Raw genomic sequence first — 21,940 nt, forward strand, 5'->3', positions numbered from 1 at the left:
CAATAAACAGTTTTAAAACCTGAAAAAAAAAAAAAAAGGACAGAAACCATATGATCCTCTCAATAGATGCAGAAAAGGCATTTGACAAAGTACAGCATTCTTTCTTGATCAAAACTCTTCAGGGTATAGGGAGAGAGTTACATACCTCAATATCATAAAAGCCATCTATGAAAAACCCACAGTGAATATCATTCTCAATGGGGAAAAAACTGAGAGCTTTCCCTCTAAGGTCAGACACACGGTAGGGATGTCCACTATCACCACTGCTATTGAACATAGTATTAGAAGTCCTAGCCACAGCAATCAGACAACTAAAAGAAACTAAAGGCATCCTAATTGGCAAAGAATAAGTCTCACTCTCACTCTTTGCAGATGACATGGTAGTTTATGTGGAAAACCCAAAGACTCCACCCCAAAACTGCTAGAACTCATACAGGAATTTAGTAAAGTGGCAGGATATAAAATCAATGCACAGAAATCAGTGGCATTCCTATACACCAACAAGACAGAAGAAAGGGAAATTAAGTAGTCAATCCCATTTACAATTGCACCCAAAACCATAAGATACCTAGGAATAAATCTACCCAAAGAGGCAAAGGATCTGTACTCAGAAAACTATAAAATACTCAAAAAGAAGTTGAGGAAGACACAAAGAAATGGAAAAACGTTTCATGCTCATGGATTGGAAGAACAAACATTGTGAAGATGTCAATGCTACCTAGAGCAGTCTACACATTTAATGCAATCCCTATCAAAATACCATCCACTTTTTTCAAAGAAATGGAACAAATAATCCTAAAATTTGTATGGAACCAAAAAAGACCCCGAATAGCCAGACGAATGTTGAAAAAGAAAAGCAAAGCTGGTGGCATCACAATTCCGGACTTCCCAGCTCTATTACAAAGCTGTAGTCCTCAAGACAGTCTGGTACTGGCACAAAAACAGACACATAGACCAATGGAACAAAACAGAGAGCCCAGAAATGGACTCTCAACTCTATGGTCAACTCATCTTCAACAAAACAGGAAAGAATGTCCAATGGAAAAAAGACAGTCTCTTCAACAAATGGTGTTGGGAAAATTGGACAGCCACATGCGGAAGAATGAAACTGGACCATTTCCTTACACCACACAAAAAATAGACTCAAAATGGTTGAAGACCTAAATGTGAAACAGGAGTCCATCAAAATCCTAAAGGAGAACACAGGCAACAACCTCTTTGACCTCAGCTGCAGCAACTTCTTCCTAGAAACACCTCCAAAGGCAAGGGAAGCAAAAGCAAAAATGAACTATTGGGACTTCATCAAGATAAAAAGCTTTTCACAGCAAAAGAAACATCCACAAAACCAAAAGACAACCGACAGAATGGGAGAAGATATTTGCAAATGATAGATAAAGGGCTAGTATCCAAAATCTATAAAGAACTTATCAAACTCAACACCCAAAGAACAAATGATCCAATCAAGAAAGGGGCAGAAGACACGAACAGACATTTCTGCAAAGAAGACCTCCAAATGGCCAACAGACAAGTGAAAAAGTGCTCAACATTGCTCGGCATCAGGGAAACCCAAATCAAAACCTCAATGAGATACCACCTCGCACCAGTCAGAATGGCTAAAATTAACAAGTCAGAAAATGACAGATGTTGGCGGGGATGCGGAGAAAGGGGAACCCTCCTACACTGTTGGTGGGAATGCAAACTGGTGGAGCCACTCTGGAAAACAGTATGGAGTTTCCTCAAAAAGTTGAAAATAGAGCTACCCTATGACCCAGCAATTGCACTACTGGGTATTTACCCCAAAGATACAAATGTAGGGATCCGAAGGGGTACGTGAACCCCAATGTGTATAGCAGCAATGTCCACAATAGCCAAACTGTGGGAAGAGCCAAGATGTCCATCGACAGACGAATGGATAAAGAAGATGTGGTATATATATATATATATATATATATATATATATATATATACACAATGGAATATTATGCAGCCATCAAATGGAATGAAATCTTGCCATTTTTGATGGCGTGGATGGACCTGGAGAGTATTATGCTGAGCGAAATAAGTCAATCAGAGAAAGACATGTATCATATGATCTCACTCAATGAGGAATTCTTAATCTCAGGAAACAAACTGAGTGTTCCTGGAGTGGTGGGGGGTGGGAGGGATGGGGTGGCTGGGTGATAGACATTGGGGAGGGTATTGCTATGGTGAGCGCTGTGAATTGTGTAAGACTGTTGAATCACAGACCTGTACCGCTGAAACAAATCATACATTATATGTTAAAAAAAAGAGGAAGATAGTAGGAAGGGAAAAATGAAGCAGGGGACTCTGGAGGGGCAGACGAACCATGAGAGACTATGGACTGAGAAACAAACTGCGGGTTCTAGAGGAGAGGGTGTGGGGGATGGGTTAGCCTGGTGATGGGTATTAAAGAGGGCACATTCTGCGTGGAGCACTGGGTGTTATGCACAAACAATGAATCATGGAACACTACATCAAAAACTAATGGTGTAATGTATGGTGATTAACATAACAATAAAAAATTTAAAGGAAAAAAGGCAAGTATTGAATGGAGCACTGAGTGTTATATGCAAACAATGAATCATGGAACACTACGTCAAAAATAATGATGCAATGTATGGTGATTATCATTACATAATAAAATAAAATAAAATAAAATAAAAGTGAGACTGAATAAGCTGGAAAATATAATTGAGACTAGATCTATTCTAGTCATAGTTATAAAATAAAAGGATTGTGGGGCACCTGGGTGGCTTGGTCAGCTAAGCATCTGACGTTTGGTTTCAGCTCATGTCATGATCTCAGGGTCATGGGATGGAGCCCCTTGTCGGGCTCCATGCTCAGCCTAGAGTTTACTTGTCCATCTCCCTCTGCTCCTCTCTCTGCTCAAGCTCACTCTCTCAAATAAATAAATGAATAAAGAAAATCTTAAAAAGAAAAGAAAATAATTGTTTCTCATGTGCAGCTGGGCAACCAGTTCATGACTTTATAGTCATTTTCTATATTAGAAGAGGAAGGGGTGGTAAAAGGGAGAGATAAAGGAGGTAGGACAAAAGGGTTCAAAAATGAAGAGCAGGAAAGAGGCAAAGGCTAAAAGCACTTCCCTGACTCTCTTTGCCTCTCCCTGGTGGCAGTTTTACACTGAAAGTTGAGGCAGATCAGAGAGAACATGCTTGACAATCATAACCAAATGCAATGTTGTTGATCCGTTTCCCCATGTTTTCCCTTAAGATTACTTTGCTAACGTAGAACCAGATTTAAACAACAGCGATTGCATAGCTCTTTTAGACTCAGGCTGCATGTTGCAGGACACCAAATGTTTGGAAAGAAAAATATTTAGGCACTTCTGCTACTGTGCATGTTTAATACTCAAAGCTATTCCACTGTTCTACATCAGCCTTTGTACAACAGTCGCCAGAGCTAACAGTCCCATAAGAGTGCAGTCCTCGTGCACTGTGGAGCTTTTCTTCCTCCTGCGGCATGCATCTCCCAGCCTCTGTGGATAGGCATCCACAGCCACAGCTGTGGCTCAATTATGGCTGTGCCATCTTTGCTTGCGTTTTGTATAGTGTGTGAGTTGTGCTTGCTAGAGCTCCTCGAGCTCTTCTCTCTTGGGACTTTAAAAAAAGTTGAACTATCGCATAGGGAATATTCAAAGAAAAGACTCGTGGTCTTCAAAAACCATAAATACTTAAACTTTTTTAAAAAGTGAGGCAAAGCCAATAAAAACACATTGTGGGGCACTCTTGCATCTGTTCTTTGAATAGTGACTAAGGGAATTTGATTTGTGTTTGAATTCCAAAGGTAAAATTACTAGAGAAAGACACTTGCTTTGGCTGTAGGAGCATGTCCTGATTTAATCCTGTCACTGGGGCAGATGACCATTAATTACATATTGTGATGTCAAATCAGCCAACAGGATTGAAAATGTAATTGGACTGCTGATGAGACGGGTTTTGTGTATAAATGGATCCAGCCTGAGCAATAGTCATCTGAAGTCAGTCTTGTGGTCTGTTTGCAAAGGCAAAACCAGAGAGTTGTTCCGTAGCAGCAAATCACTGAGAAAAAGATGACTCGGTTTGTCTCAGGTGTTTTATACATATTATGTTATACTTTTGAGGTTAGAGGGAATAGCCAGTTCTTAAAATATCATTTTTCTCAGTGTGTGTTCTTCACCAAAAATTGAAATTCCCACATTAATCTTTCAGTTTCTCTCGCATATGCAGAGATGAAAATAGAAACTCAATTAAATTACCATGTATAATTATCATGCTGTAACGTTATAATTAAAGCAGCGGTTCTCACCGTGCAGTCTCCGTACAAGTAGCATCAGTGTCACCGGGGAACTCGTTAGGAATGCAAATTCTAGGGCTTCCCAGGACCACTGAATCAGAAACTCTGGAGGTGAAGCCCAGCAATCCGTATGGAGCCGGCCCTCTGATTGTGATTCAAGGCAAAGTTTGAGAAAAAAAGTATCATTATTTATTACTGCTTACAGTGGAATCATTATAAATTGAGCAAAAGGAAACCACTGAATTGTACATTCTTTTGTCTGGTCTCAAATCTGCTCTTCAGCAAGATGGATAATTTTGGAACTGTGTTCACGTGTATCTAAAGCATAGATGGAGCCCCCTCTTGGGACCCCTGCTCAGCAGGGAGCCTGCTTCTCCCTCCCTTCCCCGCTCATGCTCTTTCGGTATCTCTGTTGCTATCTCTCTCTCTCTCCCTCTCTCATTCTACCAGAAGGAGAATTCTGAAATGATAGATTCCCTGCTGTTTGCCATTCAACTTCTGAAGAAACATTAGATCCTGAAAAAAACTTTGCAGCTGAGTTACAAACATTGTAGATTATTCAAAAGGGTGGATGTTACATAATTTCAGACTCTGGATGGTGTTTTATTAGACTGGGTAACTTAAACTCCCACAGTAATTAGTGAATACTTTGATTAAACAGAAATGTGAAGCAAAACTAAACAAAAAGGAATAAACAACTTCTTGTTTGGGTATAGATGGATGGAAATATTTGGGAGATGGAAGGAAAGAACAAACAATATACAATATCATTAGCATGATCAATCCTTTCCCACCCCAAGCACTTTCACTCTAAATTCAAGCAGTTTTATTCTGGTGTAAACCTTTGAACTGTTTAGAATATACAAAACTACAAAGTAAGGTAAAGAAAAGAGTCTTCTGATAATTCTTTACAACCTAAAAGGGTGACTGTAAATAAATGCTCCTTGGAAAATTACCAAAAGTGTTCACATTCCTCTAAAAGTTATGTCTGAAAAAAAGGAAAACCAAAGGACTGTTTGATCCTGAGAAAATCAGTATGTTTAGTTCTTCCAAAAAACCCCCAGTACACTGGGCTTTTATTAAGTGCTAGAAATAAACTTTATTACACCTATTACACCTGTGAACGGTGCGATATTAAGTGAATTTTGAAACTCTAAAACTCCCAACTACCTATCTGGGATGATTAGTTTCCCTCCTCATTGATACCACGGTGCCAGAAAAGGCCTTTGAAATTCCTAGAGCTTCTGCGATAGGTTGTCTGCTCTCCTTCTCCCTCACGGCCATGAGATACATCCTATACTTTATTTCAGGCTTCTTTGCTACTTTCTGAGTTTTTCTCTTTCAGTTTGGTATGTGCACAATTTCTGTTGTCTGTTTCCTCTGTTCTTTAGAAGAAAGTTGAACGTGCAGTTTTGGGAGGGTTATTAATAGTTTCCAGTAAAATAGTCCCATGAGCAAGAAGGAAGGGCAGAAAAGAAAAAAAAGAGAAAAGGAAGACTCCGCTGAAATGAGAAGTAGGCAAGTAACTACAGCCTCCACAAACAAATCTGTAGCATAAGCGAATCATCTAACTTTGGAGAAACCTTTAAGGGGATATACCCAGAGACCACAGGAAAGCTTCCCTGGGTGATTTCCCAGACATTTCTCAATGTCATGGCAAAGAGATATTGCATAACTTGTAACAAGTACCGCCATTTTCTAAATAAAGATATAGTACTTGTGCATCAAAAACATTCTTTGCAGGGGCACCTGGGTGGCTCAGTCAGTTAAGTGACTGCCCTCAGCTCAGAGCATGATCCCAGGGTCCTGGGATCGAGTCCTGTGTGGGGCTCCCTGCTCAGCGGGGAGCCTGCTTCTCTCTCTCTCCCTCTACCCCTCCCCCCCTGCTATAGCTTGCTCTCGCTCTCTCCCTCTCTCTCAAATAAATAAATAATTTTTTTTTCAAAATTCACAATATACCACAGTGCCTGAAGTTTTTTTGTTTTTTGGGTTTTTTTTAAGGTTTTATTTACTTGAGAGAGGGAGAGAGAGAGAGATAGCAACAGAGATACCGAAAGAGCATGAGCGGGGAAGAGGGGAGAAGCAGGCTCCCTGCTGAGCAGGGGGCCCAACAGGGGGCTCCATCCCAGGACTCTGAGATTATGACCTGACCTGAGCCGAAGGCAGCCGCTTAACCAACTGAGCCACCCAGGTCCCCAAATAAATAAAATCTTAAAACAAAACAAAACAAAACAAAAACACCTTATGCAATGACTCCACTAGAATGGACTGTGTTGCCATGTCTTTCACTGAGACACCAGACTCAGGGGCACATGGACTCATGGTAGCACCATGTAGGGAAAATGTTCATTTTGACTTAATCCAAAGAGCCCAGACGCAAGAACTGTCCAAGTTTTCATGTATCTTTGTAAAGACCCTCTTTTGTTCTGATCTCCTTCAATAAGCCAGTACATGACAAAGAGAATGACCAAGGCCTTTGTCACCAAAGGTGAATTCCTTCCTCTCTTAGGGCGAGGCAAGAAGGAAAACAAAAATAGCAACTCCTGGATTTGAGTGTCAGATATTTTGAAAAATTCTAATTTCTGGAATACTATAGGGAAGAAGAGAAAATGGAACCCAATGACTAATCCATGCCTTGAAGTGTCTCTGGACAGAACATGGTAGGAGCCATTGCCAAGTCCATCTCCTCAGCCTCAATTAATATCAACCCCAGGACAGAACCATGGGTGACATTTAAGGGTGAGATTAGTTAGGGAGAAGAGAGCTGCTTCACAAACCCCAGGGAGGAGTGTTAGAAGGGAGGGCTGTGCTGAGGTCCAGTTAGATGACCACTCAGGAGGACACTGGATTTGAGACCATGGATGACCTTTGCTATGATAAGTTCAGTTGAGTCATGAGGACAGAAACCAAGGTGAAAAGTACATGAGAGATGAGTGATTGTAAGTAGTGGTTGTATAGTGATTGTAGAAAACTCTACCAAGAAGCTGGCAACGAGGGGCATGTGGGTGGCTCAGTCGGCTAAGCGTCTCTGGGATCCAGTCCCGCTTCAGACTCCCTGCTCAGCTCCCTCTGCCTCTGCGGCTCCCCCTGTTTGTGCTCTTTCTCTCTCTCGCTCTCTCTCTCAAAATAAAATAAATAAAAATCTTTAAAAAAAAGAAGTTGGCAATGAAACCAAGCAGAGGAAAAGGGGGGTAACTGAATGGAGTGTGTGATCTTAGAGAAGGTTTTTGTGCAAGGTTGAGACTCATATACATTTACAGGCAGGGGGAAAGAAAAGCTAGAAGAGAGAGAGTAGAAAGATTAGTAAATTAAATCCCAGAAAGTGTGGGAAAAGAGAAAGATCATTAACAAAGATGAAAAAAATTGGCTTTGGAAAGAAATGAAGGATTTCTTTTCCTCTAAGATAGGAGGGAGAATAAGATGGGTAAACATATGGTTACTCTGGAAGCAGACAAGAGGGAAGCTAAGGCATGAAGATGCCTCATAGCTTCTTTTCTGCATAAGCTAGGAGGCCCTCTCTCTCCAAGAGCACGCAGGGCTATTGGAGATGAAATAGGAGTAAACTGAGTTTACGTAGAGATGTTATGGACACTGGTCCCCAGGAAGCAAAGCTTAAAAAAGAAAGAAAAAGCTTATTTATTTAAGGCTTTTTCCTCCCCTCACTACATCTCCTCATAAAATGACACTTTAAAATAAGGAGAAAAGTGCTATTTAGGCCAGAGCAGAAGTAACATTCCTTGGCACCACTTTTGTCTGAAAGAGGAACCACCGCTGACTGAGACATTCTGAGCATGGACATGGTTATCTCGATTGTTTTCAGAGGGGACTAAAAGTAACATCAGTCCAAGGCAAGGTGAATGTTAATCTTCACTCTTGGAGTCTTAACTGTTGAGAATCCTTGTCATAACCTTACCTCGGGTGTCAGTGGCTGGCTTGCTTGGCAGGGTGCTGCCCCAAGTGCTGCATTTAAATCCCCTTCAAGGCTCTAATTTCTATCTTCTGCCAAGGAAAAGGGAAGACGATGCCAAACTCGAGAGCCAAAGGAAACAAACACGTCTCAGGTAACACACACTGCTTTCTGGCTGCTTCCTACAAAGCTCAGAAAACAGGAAGCTCTAAGCTAGGGTTTTATTAGAAATGGAAAATATCCAGCTTACCATATAGACACTGATCCAATATGTGTACAATCCTTTATAAAATATTAAACCTAGAATGTGTGCTATCACAAAAGGTTTGAGTATACACACACTATCACAGAACACTAATTGTGTTTCCAGCAGGGAAGCTGAGCTGCTACCCCGTGAAAAGTGAAGTATGGAGATGCAGATGAGTGACGTGTACTTTCCAGCTAAGAAGTAATACTTAGTTACAATCGGGCCAATTAGTCTTTTCTAGAAAATAGAGTGAGAGAGGGAAAATATTTATTAACTCTTGCATAATGACATAAGCTGATACAGAGCAAGATTTAAAGAAACTCAAACATCCAGGTACGTTTGGCTTCTCTGAATTAGAATTCAAGTTTGATAGTTCTGACTTTAAGAAGGACTCACTGAGCCTTTTCTTAAGATCAGAAATTGCCCAAGACATGGGCAATTGTCTATTATGTATATTACATATATGCAACAATCTTGTTAGACAAGAAAGCTTATTGCCCTAATTGTTCTTTATTCTAATTAGTAGGACTTTATCTGTATCTAAGTCTTAATTATTCAAGGAATCTAAAATCCCTGAATCTTCTTTTCTAGGAGAAAGTTACTTTTCTTCCTCTCTGCTCCAAAACCCTAAGTGTTCTTTTCCTTATGTCTAGCAGAATAGAATAAGGAAGAAACAACAACAAAAACCCCACAGCATACAGTACATTTCCTTTGACTTTCCTTTGTTTTATCATAAAAGAGTTGCCCTGGCAACTAAGTTACTAACTTCCTAGGAATGCCTCCCTTCTTTATTTTCAAATTGTATGTTGCAAGCAATATTTCTTTGCTTAACCTTGACACTCTTACTCCTAAGAGACTTCTTTTTTTCTTTTCCAGTTTTATGGAGATAAAATTGATATACAACACTACTGCATAAGCTTAAGGCATACAGCGTTATAATTTGACATAGATCGTGAAATGATTAAGAGACTTCTTAAATGGGTCAAGCTTTTTTCCTGATGATTCTAAGATCAAACAATATCCAAAAAGTGTTTTTAGCCAAGCTATCCAATGGTTTCTTAAATTATCTTTTTAGAAAAAAATAAATTAAGCTATTTTGTTATACGTTCCATTATTTTCCCACCATCAAATTTGTTGACTACACCCATTTTCACACATGAGTACATTAAAGCAATTTTATTTTTCTCAAAATTTATTTATTTATTGAGATAAATTTCTTTTTATTTCCAATCATTATTTAAAGTCCCCACCTCATAAGACATTTGTGAAAACTATGCTTCATATAAATTAATTACGTGTAATATAAAGCCCTTAGGGAAGTGCCTACAAGTAAACAAGTGCTATAAAAATATTAGCTGTTGGGTCACCTGAGTGGCTCAGTCGTTAAACGTCTGCCTTAGGCTCAGATCATGATCTCAGGGTCCTGGGATCGAGCCCTGTACTGGGCTCCCTGCTCAGCGGGAGGCCTGCTTCTCCCTCTCCCACTCCCCCTGCTTGTGTCTCTCTCTGTCAAATAAATAAATAAAAATCTTTAAAAAAAAAAGTCAGCTGCTCTTATTATCATTTCAAGAGTGATTAAAAAAATATTGATTATCTGTTTTGATGGTTGGTCTGTGTTTTCTGCCTAAGAAATCTATGGGTTTTTTTTTTCCAGAGAAGTCATTTGAAAGTTAAAAATGTTTAAGACATTAAACTCCTGTTTAATTTTAAATTTTTTTTATTTATTTATTTTTATTATGTTCAGTTAGCCAGCATATAGTACATCATTAGTTTTTGATGTAGTGTTCAACAATTCATCAGTCCTGTTTAAAACTGAGCAGGGATGATCCCAGGGTCCTGGGATTGAGTTTTGCCTCAGGCTCCCTGCTCAGCAGGAGCCTGCTTCTCCCTCCCCTCCACATTCTGCTTGCTCATCTCACTCATGCTGTCGCTATCTTTTTCTCTCTCTCTCAAATAAATAAATAAAATCTTAAAAAAAAAAAACTGAGCAGAGATTGTGTTGACCTAAAAATTCCCTATCAAAACTTCAGACGTATGTATGTATATGGGATAGAACAAACTGCAAGGCTAAACATGAGTTGTAAACTATAGAGGGACTTTATGTTTACTATCGTCTCCTAAACGGATTTCTCAGATTCTATCAGTTTCTGCTGATGCTTCATTCAAAAAATATTGTTGAGATCATATTTTTCATGAACTTGCTTGAAGGAGGGCTCCAGTAAAACTGTGAGTCATAGCCTGCTTTTTTGTAATAGTTGCAAAATACAAAATTTCATAAAAATTGTAAAATATTGTAACATTTTGCCACACTGTGAAGATTATATAGTCTTGAGAATTCAGGTACTAGGGGATGAAAGCTTTCACAAGTAGGGATAGTCAAACTACAGGCCAGGGGCACGCTGAAAAGAAACCAAGCAGCTTCAGAAGCCCAAGCATGTGGTCTGTTGCTTTAATGGTGGGGATTTTTTTTTCCCCTGTGAAGGTCTACTGACTACACTCGAGTGTTTGAAAAGAAACTAACTAGGGGCACCTGGGTGGCTCAGTCATTATTAAGTGTCTGCCTTCGGCTTGGGTCATGATCCCAGGGTCCTGGGATCGAGCCCCGCATCGGGCTCCCTGCTCAGCGGGGAAACCTGCTTCTCCCTCTCCCACTACCCCTGCTTGTGTTCCCTCTCTCACTGTCTCTCTCTGTCAAATAAATAAATAAAATCTTAAAAAAAAAGAAAAGAAAAGAAACCAACTAAAGGCTTAATGTAAATTTAAAAAGACTCAATTCTTGAGAGAAAAAAATAAAATAACCCAATCAGTTTGCAAATTAACAACACATGATGCAGAACCTTCCTTAAAAACAAAAATAAAATATATTTAGGAAGGCAGAGAGAGTCACAAACCATTGCAACATCTAGATTTTCTTTTCCTCCCTCGAGAACCCCAAGAATGCTTTGTGACTTGGGGGTGACATCAAATTCACTGAGAAAGCATGTTTTTTTTTACTATCCAAAATATGAACATATTTGGATGTTGAAAATAGAATGTACAATATAATCCATATTTACTTATTTATTTGTAAATAGGCATAGAAAAGTGTCTAGAAGTTTCTATGTAAAAGTATTGATACTGGTTATCTCTGGGTGGAAAGCAGACAATATTTATTCATCCTCTATAATGTGCAAGTACTTGTCATGTCATTTATCCTTATAATAACTCTGCAGTGCTGGAGGCCTACAGAGGGGCCAGTGCAGGGGAGCAAGCACGCCGTTTTGTACAAGTTGGCATTTAGTAAATGATAGCTATTCTTTATTATCACCTTATGATTATTTTAATATTATTTATTATTTAGGGCACCTGGGTGGCTCAGTTGGTTAAGCGACTGCCTTCGGCTCAGGTCATGATCCTGGAGTCCCGGGATCAAGTCCCACATTGGGCTCCCTGCTCGGTCTGCTTCTCCCTCTGACTCTCCCCCCTCTCATGCTCTCTCTCTCTCTCATTCTCTCTCTCAAATAAATAAATAAATAAATAAATCTTTTAAAAAAATATTATTTATTATTTAGAGATTATCCTTGTTTTACAAATGAAGACGCATAGGGGAAATGGAGCAAAGGGCCCACAGAGTCAGACTGCCCCAGTTTGAATCTTTGCTGTTAGCTGGGTAACCTTGGGCAGGTCATTTAATCTCTGATATTCAGCTTCTTCACTCATTAAATGATCACAATGATAGTAATTATGCTCACTCCATAGGGTAGTTGTGAAGATTAATAAATTAATCCATATAAGGTGCTTAAAATAGTACTATCTGGTATATAGCAAGCACTCAATAAATGTTGACTTTTATTCTTGCTTAATCTTCATAATGAATCCATGAGGGGGGTATAATCATTTCAGTTTTACAGATGAGAAGATTGAAACTCAGGTTGAATAATGGAATGATGATCGCTAAGGTTAAGGACATCTGAAAATATGAGACACTGAATGGGTGTCCAGGAGTAAGGCAAAGGGCTCAGCAGCTGGGTTATAAAAAGAAGTTAAGAGGCACCAGGGAGGAGTTTTTGCCAGTTTCCTTCTTCTCCACGTCTATGGTGAATAATGCCTACATGCACGCATATAGCATATATACACCTGCTGTATGCTCCTGGGGGTCCTTTCTAAAGATCACAGTGGAACGATAGGATTGGGGAAGGTGCGTGGCCTTGGGATTGAATCCTTGCTCCACCACCACTAGTTAAGTGACCCTAAAATCTATAACCTCTCTCTGAGCCCAAGTTTCCTTACCTGCCAAAAAGGGATCATAACATCCACCTCGTGAAGTCAGTAAAAATTAAATAAAATAAAAACAGCTACCATGTCATGAGTGCCAGATGGGCAAAAAGCACCATACAAGTTCCTTGACACAAATTCCATCGTAGACTCTGAAAAAATGCTAGTTTCCCTCACCTCCCTCCTTCCCTTTCCCAGGTGAATGACACATATCACATAAATAATGGCTCTTTCTTTCCTATGCTACTCAAGGAGATATTTTATTTGCACTTTGTTTGTCTGTTTAGCGCAGCAGAGGAGTGTGATCTGACCTAGGCTTTACCATGGTCATTCTGGCTGCTGTGTTGAACATATACGTGGAGGGGGCACGTGACAAGCAGAGAGAGCACCTACTGCAATCATCCAGGGCGGAGCTTTGGCGGCTTGAACCAAATGGTCAGATTAAGGATATTTCTGAAGGCAGAGCTGACTAAACTTCCTTAAGGATTGAAGGTAGGTGTGAGAGAAAAAGCAAAATCAAGAGTGACCCTGAAGTTCCAGGAAAGATGGAGATGCTATTAATGGAGAAATGTTGTAGACAAAGAAGATGTAGGGGTAGAGTTTGGGACATGCCAAGTGTGAGAAGGCCATTAGACATCTCTGCTGACTCTGAACTGTGTCAATTTAGCTAATTTCTCCCATTTCCTTCCCTGTATGGTTCTAGGTTAGTTAGGCCACAGGCTTCACTTTCCGTGTATATGAAATGAGGGAGTCAGAATAGAAGATTTCTTGAGGTAACTCTTAATCCATGATAAAATATTTTAGCCAGAGTTTGCCTGCCCACAGTATTGGGAAGAGAGTTTGCCCGATCTGCTGCAGCACCTTTAGGCCACGTGGCCATGGCCAGCTCCCCCGGTGCATCAATTCGGAGTCATGATTCCTTCATGATTCCTTCCTTTCAGCCTGCCTTATTCTGCTCTCACTGACTACTTCTAGCTCCCAATTTCTCTCTTTGCCTCGATCATCAGAACCACACGCCTCCCTTCCTGTGATCCGAGTGTTCTAGTATTCTGATTTTCCACTTGAGTCTTCATCTCCCAACTCCCAACTGACCCTCTCTGTCACTGTCTGGGCAAGTCTAACCCAATTATAGTGTTCCTAAATTTCACTGGCTGACCTGTATTTATTTGCAAAGGGCAGGAAGCATCTTGTCCTCTCGCCCTCCATACACAGATCCCTATACAAAGCACGAGCCGAGAGGTCTTGAATTGAGCCTGTTTTTTTCCTGAATATCCCGAGATCTAGAGTGTATATTAGAGCAATTGAGGCCCTAGCTTCAAAGGCAGCTGTAGTTCAAAGACCTGTCTCTCCTCTACTTGCGTAAGTGCTCTTCTTCAAATGTTCTCCTTATGCAAAGGAGTGGTTCTTCACCAGCAATTCTGCATAAAATTGCAGGGAGTTCATGTCAGGTAGGCCTTCTCAGCCCCATAGAAGCCCATAGATCCCCTGAGGGTTTCTCTGACTTGGCCAGGATCCCATCCTGGCAATTTAATTTCCTCCTTTGCAAAGAAAAAGAACATCCAGAAAAGACTGAGAGGCTTCCATTCCTTCCCTCATCTCAGGGAAGAGAAATTCTCAGGACTAGAGAAGGGAAAAAAAATCCCATCTCCTAACTGCAGGAGTCCTTCCTGGGAAACCGGTTTTTTCAGTCCATAGCCACAAAAAATACATCAAACCTGGACTCCCCTCCCCCAACGCTTGTCCTTGAAACCTCATTCCTATGCTTATATCTTGCCCATATCTGAGATTATGGAGTTAGGCTGAAATTGCCTGCATTCACAGTTTTCTAACACACTGATACTTAATCATTCTTATGAATGACACTACTGGTAATATTTATTCTTTTTAGGAACATATAGCATAACATGAGTGGCATGCTTTCAAATCTCTTTTTCCTAATTATTTATAAACTATGCATTTTGTGTAGTCACCAGTTGTCCTTAAAGGGAAGACTGACACTTCCCGTGGTTGGCAGCTGCTCTGCATGGCAATTGGTTATCTGATAAGTCTGGTTAACAAGTTTCTCTTTGACATTTAATAAACTGCAGTCATTTCACATAGAGGTATTTCCCCACTTGCTTCATGAGGGCAAAGGATCATATAAAGGCCAGCTTAGTGGGTCTGGTTACAAAAATAAAGGCAATTTCTATGGATAAATGGAAAGTAAAAAGTTGCCTTTTCTGCCTCTGTGTTTTGAAGTTTAAATGTCCAGCTTTTCTGTGGAAATACATATCTTATTCTAATATTTTTGCTATTACAGTTTTATTTATATCTTCTTTGTCATCAACTCAATGCTTTATGGTTTCATCTCTTCAACACTAAAGATATTATTAAATAAAGGACAAAAAGCAAGGTTTTTAAAAAATGGAACTGGATCTTCTAAAAAAATCAAGATATACTTGAGTTTTCCAATAAAATCATCCTTCAGTTTATGTTCATGAAAACTCTGTATATCCAACCAGTCAATTTTGCATAACATACTGAAATAAAAGCATGGTTCACAGGGCATCAACCTGCCTGTAGCCTCAAACACCCAGTCACTGGCAATTTGATTTTATAGAGTAGATTTAGATGGTAAAACTAAGAATATTTCTCTCTCTCTCCTTCCTCCCAAGGAAAACATAACACAAAGCAGCCTGGCAAAATACCCCAAATCACCTCGTCTACCACGTGAGAATTCTTATTTTTACACACTCATGGTTGTAGAAAGGACAGAATTTTTTTAAGGACCCAAAGTTTCCTCCTAAAAATATATTCTTGCTAGTGTTTTGCTTCACATGAAAGTTTCCGTGCTAGTCAGTGACTTACCAGGCTTGCATCTGGTTAGGTCCTTGGAGAGGTTCCTCTTTGCTTTGAGGTTGTGTCAGAAACTTAAAGTATAAAATGTATTCAGTTAAGCTGCCTGGTGTGAGTGACTTTGTTTATTCCAGCGGATTCCACAACAGAGTGAAAATCTCAGTCCTTCTCTCTGTGAAATCTCAAAAATATTTTCTTCATCATTCTCCTTCTCTCCTACGCTTCAGGCCGCAGGCCGCAGTGAAAACCACCACACAATCTTGGCTCACTTGTCAAGGAAAAGGTGTAAAAGGTACATGTATCAAGCAAATTAGGACTCATCAGTTACAAAATGATTTAAAAGTTTCTTCAAATGGATGGAGCTACCCCATTAGCTCTTTGCTTGTATATATTTGTCAAAAGAATAGGCTTTTTCAATGCTGGAATGCAGTAAGTGCTGCAAGAGACACTTCTGCTAGCTGGGAGAGAGAGAGAGAGAGTGATTCTAAAACAAGCCGAGGGTAATCAGACCCTTTGGCTCTGACAATTAACCAAAAGCATGCTACAGGAAGTGCACTGGTTAGCTAAAGTTAGAGAAACAGTGGCCTCTTACGGAGCCCCAGATGTCATACTGATTATACACGGTATGTAACTTGTCATTTATTTTGACAGTCATGCAAGTAAACCTACAGGGTGAGAGGACAACAATAGAAAAGCCATCTCAGGCCTCATTATTTCATTTTTGCAAGTAAGGCCATAAAGTTCCCATTCTATTACTATCCTCTATCCTTCCTTCCCAGCAGTGTTTACATTCCTCCTGTGAGACATTTTTAAAGGTGCAAATATATTCTACTGAGGTCCAACTTTTAAAAAATTAGTATTGACATGCGAATTTTTGTTTTCCTAATGTTTCTGTCATCTATGGTGATATCATAAGCAAACGGTCTTACAGTATTTACTTTGACAACCTATATAGACAAGTATCGTGCAACTGGGAAAAACCTCCAGCTCTGCATGAAGCAGTTTTGTCCACTTGGCAGCATAAAATATAGGCAAAAATCACAAACACTGAGAGGTGGAAGAGAGGTAGTGGGAAAGTTCTTCCCCTGTTTGCTATGTTCGCTTGTTTTCTTTCATGCCGTTTTTACAGATGTGAGCGCAGCCAAGAAAATTAGCATAGCTGAGCCTACCTAAAGTCTAATAACAAGCTGATCCAAAAGAAAAACCGGACAGAGGTTGCACCCTGACCCTTTTTAGGTTTGGCCTCTTTGGGGTGTGGGGACCTTTGTATTTAGACAACTCAAGCTCTCCCTGGCAGACCCTAGTGTGTTTTACTTGTTATGTGGCAGTGACATCCAGACCAGTGAGGGGAAACATAGCAAGGCCGATATAAATCATAGGGAGGAGAAAAAAACATTTGAGGAGAGTTCCCTGAACTAGCATATATTTAGTGAAAACAACACCACAAAAGTAAATGTAAAGCAAATTCCAAGATAAACCAAAAGGAATGCTCTAACGGTCAGAAACTATCTGCCTACCAAAGATAATTCCATGGGTTTTGACTTAAGTGATAGTACAAGGTCATGTGAAATAACATATTTAGCAGAAAACTGAGTCAAAGACCATTGTAACACTTCATATTGCTTCAGATAAATAGCCCTGTCACGTCATATTATCTGTTTACTGAGCACAAAGCCAGGAACTATCGTGGATCCATATCAATATCAAGATTCTAAGAATTATTCTACTGGTTTTCAATTATGTTCCTTAAGGGCACATTGTGGTCTTATTTCCTGGGAATATTTTGTTTAGTTATACAAATGCTTATTAAAAATTCTTAACACATAAATGTTTCATAACGCACAGGATAGTCAATTTCCACTTGTGCCTGAATGCACAGTCAATGACAACATTTTGCAGTCCTAGCGGAAGACCGAGAGGAATCCTGGCAAAGGTCTCCTTGAGGTTAGCAGACCTAATGAAATACTTTGTACAATGAAGCAGTTTGCAGTTGTGACATAACTACATTCTTATCTACTTCCGGAGCTGCTTTTGTATTTATCTGAGCTGTAAGCGTTTTCCAAAGATCAAACTGCCTTACAGAGAAGGATTCCGATTTTCTTTCAGTAAAGGCACTCATCTGCTCTGTGCAGTACCGGAATCTTCTTCAGCTCTATTCCCTGTTTCCTAAGAAGGTCACCTCTCCATCTCTGGCACTTCTTCAAAGCTATTCCACCCCACTGATATTTTCCAAGTCAGATAGAGAAGGATGTATGTACCTATTCTATATTTTATTTTTTAAACAGAAGGGACACAACACATCTAAAGATTTTAAACAGTAGTGGCCGATCTCATTTTTTCCCTAAATATTTTTTCTTATTATAAGAAAAAAGTGTTGTACAAAATTTGCAAATTCCAGAAAAGTACAAAGCACAAAAGTGATTATACAAATCAGCCAAATTACCATCAGCCAGAGATAATCACTCTTAATATTTTCTTCCAGTCCTTTTTTCTACTCATATATTATTTTTAATAATGTTCAGATAGTATTGTGTCCTGTTTTCTCCACCTACCTTTATATTTTGGATATTTATGTCCCCATGTTGTACAAACGTGCTTTTAATTTCCACATAATGGTCATAATTTATTTACTTCCTCCTCCATTGTAGAACATTTAGATATTTCCCAATTTTTCATTATTTTCAGTAATGTTATTGAGAATATCTTTCTAGACATTTAAAAATTGCCCTTCATAATTAAAGCAGCTGATTAATCCAATAGTTCTGCATATATAATAAGTTTCAGTCACATGTGAGGTGAGGGTTGCTGTCACCTTCTGCCATCACATTGTCTTCAGATGAGGGGCCCAGACAGATCCTATGACTTGCCTGAGGTCACAGAACTAGTTATTTGAAATTTGGAATTCTTTGATTTTTTTTTTCACTTTCTCTGTCTCTCATGTTCAATCGAGCACTAAGTCAATCCTTTTGATTCATCTCTTTTTAACCCATTTATTTTCATTTAACACTAACTCTTACTACCCCATTCCAGGCCCTTCCTTGTAGCCACACCACAGAGCCACCTAAAATGGCCTTCCTGCCTCTGGGACCTCCTTGTTCTAATCCCCCCTGTATACCTGCACACAATCAGATTCCCACACACACTTCCTTTATGCCACTATCCGCTCACTGACTTCTTAGTGAAACCCTACACATAATATAAAACCCCTTGCCTGGCTCTCAAAGCCCCATTTTCTGCAACCAATCTTACTTCATCCACTCCCCTCTCTGTCTCTTCGCTATCCCGTTCTTGGCTTCTTGCTTTCTCCTTATAGTATTTACCCCATTCAAAATACTCTCATTTCCTTTCATTTCTTCAAATGTTACTCAATCCTCCAAGGCCCAGTTCGAGTCTCATTTACTCCATGAAATAGAATGAGCTTCCCATTGTATTTGACCGACTTGCATTCCCACTGGATTTGAAATTGACCAACTTATGTTCAAAACTCTGCTTTGCCGCTTTTGCTGGGAGAGTTGGGGGGATATAATTAACTCCTCTGAACCTATTTCTACATATGGAAATATGAACAATTATACTAATACCTGCCTTCTATGAACCTGCCAGGATCCTAAGAAAGATTGAATGTGTGTTACAAAGTTTTGGTAAGCTGCTGAGTATTATATAGAAAAGAGAAAGTATTGTCCACACTTTGAAGCAGTTCAGGTCTGTACCACATAATATATATAGATCAGATCCAGGTCTGTACCACATAATATAGCACTGAATTATATTCTGTCCCATCATACTCTCTCATTGTTTAATGAATGTTAATCATTTTTCCCTCAGCTTGGCCGTAAAGTCTCTGAATGCATACAGTATCTTATATTACTTCTATAATCCCCAGAGCCCAACACTGCACATTGTCTTAATGACTGCTAGTCTAACAGACGTGAGTTATATCTGGTAAGGTCTGGCTATGGGGCACATCAGGATTTAGATATAAATGAAAGAGCCCCAGCTTTCTGTAAGTCTTTGGGAGTAGAATAGTCTTACACTTTGGGGAGTCCTAGAAGACTGGGAGCAAGGTTAGCCTACACCTTTGTGAAGTCTATGAAAATGTACTCTTAATTTGGAACTTCCTTTCAGAGATGTTCACCAAATTTTCGCACAACCTTTAGGTAAATGTAAAATACACATTCTGAAATTAGAGAACAGAAGCAAGTATGTCCTGTAGGACATCCAGGAACAATAGCCAGACCTTTGGACATTTTTAACCGAAAACTCAGGTTACCTAATCATGATATGTTGTTAAAGATGGTCTGCTGATGATCTGCTTATAAATTACTCATTTAGTCTGAGATTCATTGCTCAGTTTTGATTATCTAATTACTAGAGACCTGAAGAACATTTTCTCCCCTAGGTCTACCCCTGAAATGGGTCTTTCCCCCTTTTTCCCCCATAGGTCTCCCCCATAGATCTATTGGTTCTAGGTCCGGTTATAGGGTTAGTGACAAGAAATACAGCCAGTACTATATTTAGGTTCAGAGTTGCGGTTACGGTTAAGTTGGTGGTTAGTGTTAGGGTTAAGGCTCAGCTGAAGATGAGGTGTAGGTCTAGGTGCACAGATCCATTCACTTGGGGTTAGGGTTGGGGCCAGAGTTACAGTTAAGGCTACAAGTTAGGGTTTGAGTTAAGTTTAAGGTTATGTTAGATTCCTGGATACAAAGGACAATTTTACAGAGGGGTATTCCTGAAAATCCCACTTTGTCTAATAAAAGATGATAGGCTTTTCAGATTTCCAAATTCCCAGAAACTGGTAAAGCGCTGTTGGTAAAGAATATTTTACAGCATTCCAAGATTTAATGCAACTATACAGTTTTCCATAGTTTAGCAGTGTGTTTTTTAAATCTCTTATTGAAAAGGCAAGTAACACTTTTAATGTCAATGTTAAAACCCCCAAGTTCAATTTGCAGATTGTATTCAGTTTGTACTGCTTTCTTCCCCTGCCCTGGTATGCCCAGTTCCCCACTAAAAGATGACACCATTAAAGAAAAAATCCATGATCTAAAAGTTACTTAAATTTCTAGAGAAAACTATATCTTCAAATAAACTCTGCACTTTTGAAGTATTAGTTGTCCAATGCCATATACAGAAAACACAATCTGTTTTTAATAGAATCATGCTTCCAAATTGTTAGATGTCATCACATCTGTTTTTCCAGCCCAGACCTCTTTCTCAAACTTCAAACTCTGATTTCCAATGAATGAATGATGTCCCCACGTGGCACCTGAATTTTCAACAGGTCCAAAAGTGAACCCATTGTTTCCACAGCTGTCACCCAACTTGCCTCCTTTCCCCTTTTTCCATTCTATTTAAAGGCAACGCTAATTACCAAATGCTCCAAAACGAAAACTGTTGCTCAAATTTTTTTCACCTCCACCGTCCCACTCCATTGTAATAATTCTCTCAAATCTTTTCTGCAACCTCTCTCAGTCTTCAGTTAGGCCCTTATCATCTCTTGCCTAAATCATTGCAACAGCCTCCTAAATAACCTTCAAATTGTTTCCCTAGTTTCAAGCTCTTCCTTGTCCAATCTGTCCGTCTATGTTGTCACCAAAATGTGACATCTTTGTTGGAAATCTTTCCTAGATTGCCTTTTAGAGCTTATTCTATGAAAACTTTCTCACTCTCTGTTCCTCTGGAATTTTCCAGTTCCTCCTTTGCATCACTCCATACCTTGCACATCTATGTTTGTACTTACCACACTTTATTATGCTTGTCTTCCTGGAGTAAATGGTAAACTTCTGGAAGCTGAGACTATCTCATTCATTCCTGCACTATAGTGCACTAACAGTGCCTGGCACATGGTAAGTACCCACAAAATTTTGCTGGAAGAAAATAGTTTACAAGACTAAGTAACTCTCACAGATCCTCTTTATATATTAGTACAGCCAGTCCCAAAATAAAACTTATGCTGTGTAAGGTTTCTTTAAAAAGCACACCCTGCATCTTAACAGGAAGTTACAGATTAATAAACAGCTGACCGAACAAACTAAATAGCATCCAGTGAATCACCAGTTGACTGTTCAATTGCTGCTAACCAGATGCAAGGAGAGAGTAAAGATGAAGACAAAACATCATTCCTCAATGACGGAAGGTTTTGGAAGATGTTCCAAGGCTCTGGGTAACAGAGCATAACATATTTCCCTACACCATGGTGATAATTCAGACACAGAAAAAGATCATAACAAAATGAATTTGGAGCTATGTGAATACAGAAACTGGATTAATACCAAATTTGTGGCCACAGAATGTCCACCACACCTACTTCATCCACTGTGCTGGACCTTGCATGTGGTGTATGCTCAGTTTTTTAGTTTCTACTCATGAGAATATGGTGAATA

General features: G+C 39.5%; 1 protein-coding gene across 1 annotated transcript in view; it reads right to left on the reverse strand.

The window, feature by feature from the left end:
• Nucleotides 1-21,408, reverse strand: part of PSD3 (pleckstrin and Sec7 domain containing 3) — a 706,647-nt gene extending 685,239 nt beyond the window's left edge. The window contains exon 1 of the mRNA XM_027597421.2: nt 21,298-21,408. The gene's annotated coding sequence lies outside the window, so the exon portion shown is untranslated. The remainder of the gene's footprint in view (nt 1-21,297) is intronic.
• Between the last annotated feature and the right edge of the window lie 532 nt (nt 21,409-21,940).

This window comes from Zalophus californianus, chromosome 2 (assembly GCF_009762305.2).
Source record: "Zalophus californianus isolate mZalCal1 chromosome 2, mZalCal1.pri.v2, whole genome shotgun sequence".
In the NCBI taxonomy this organism is placed as follows: domain Eukaryota; kingdom Metazoa; phylum Chordata; class Mammalia; order Carnivora; family Otariidae; genus Zalophus; species Zalophus californianus.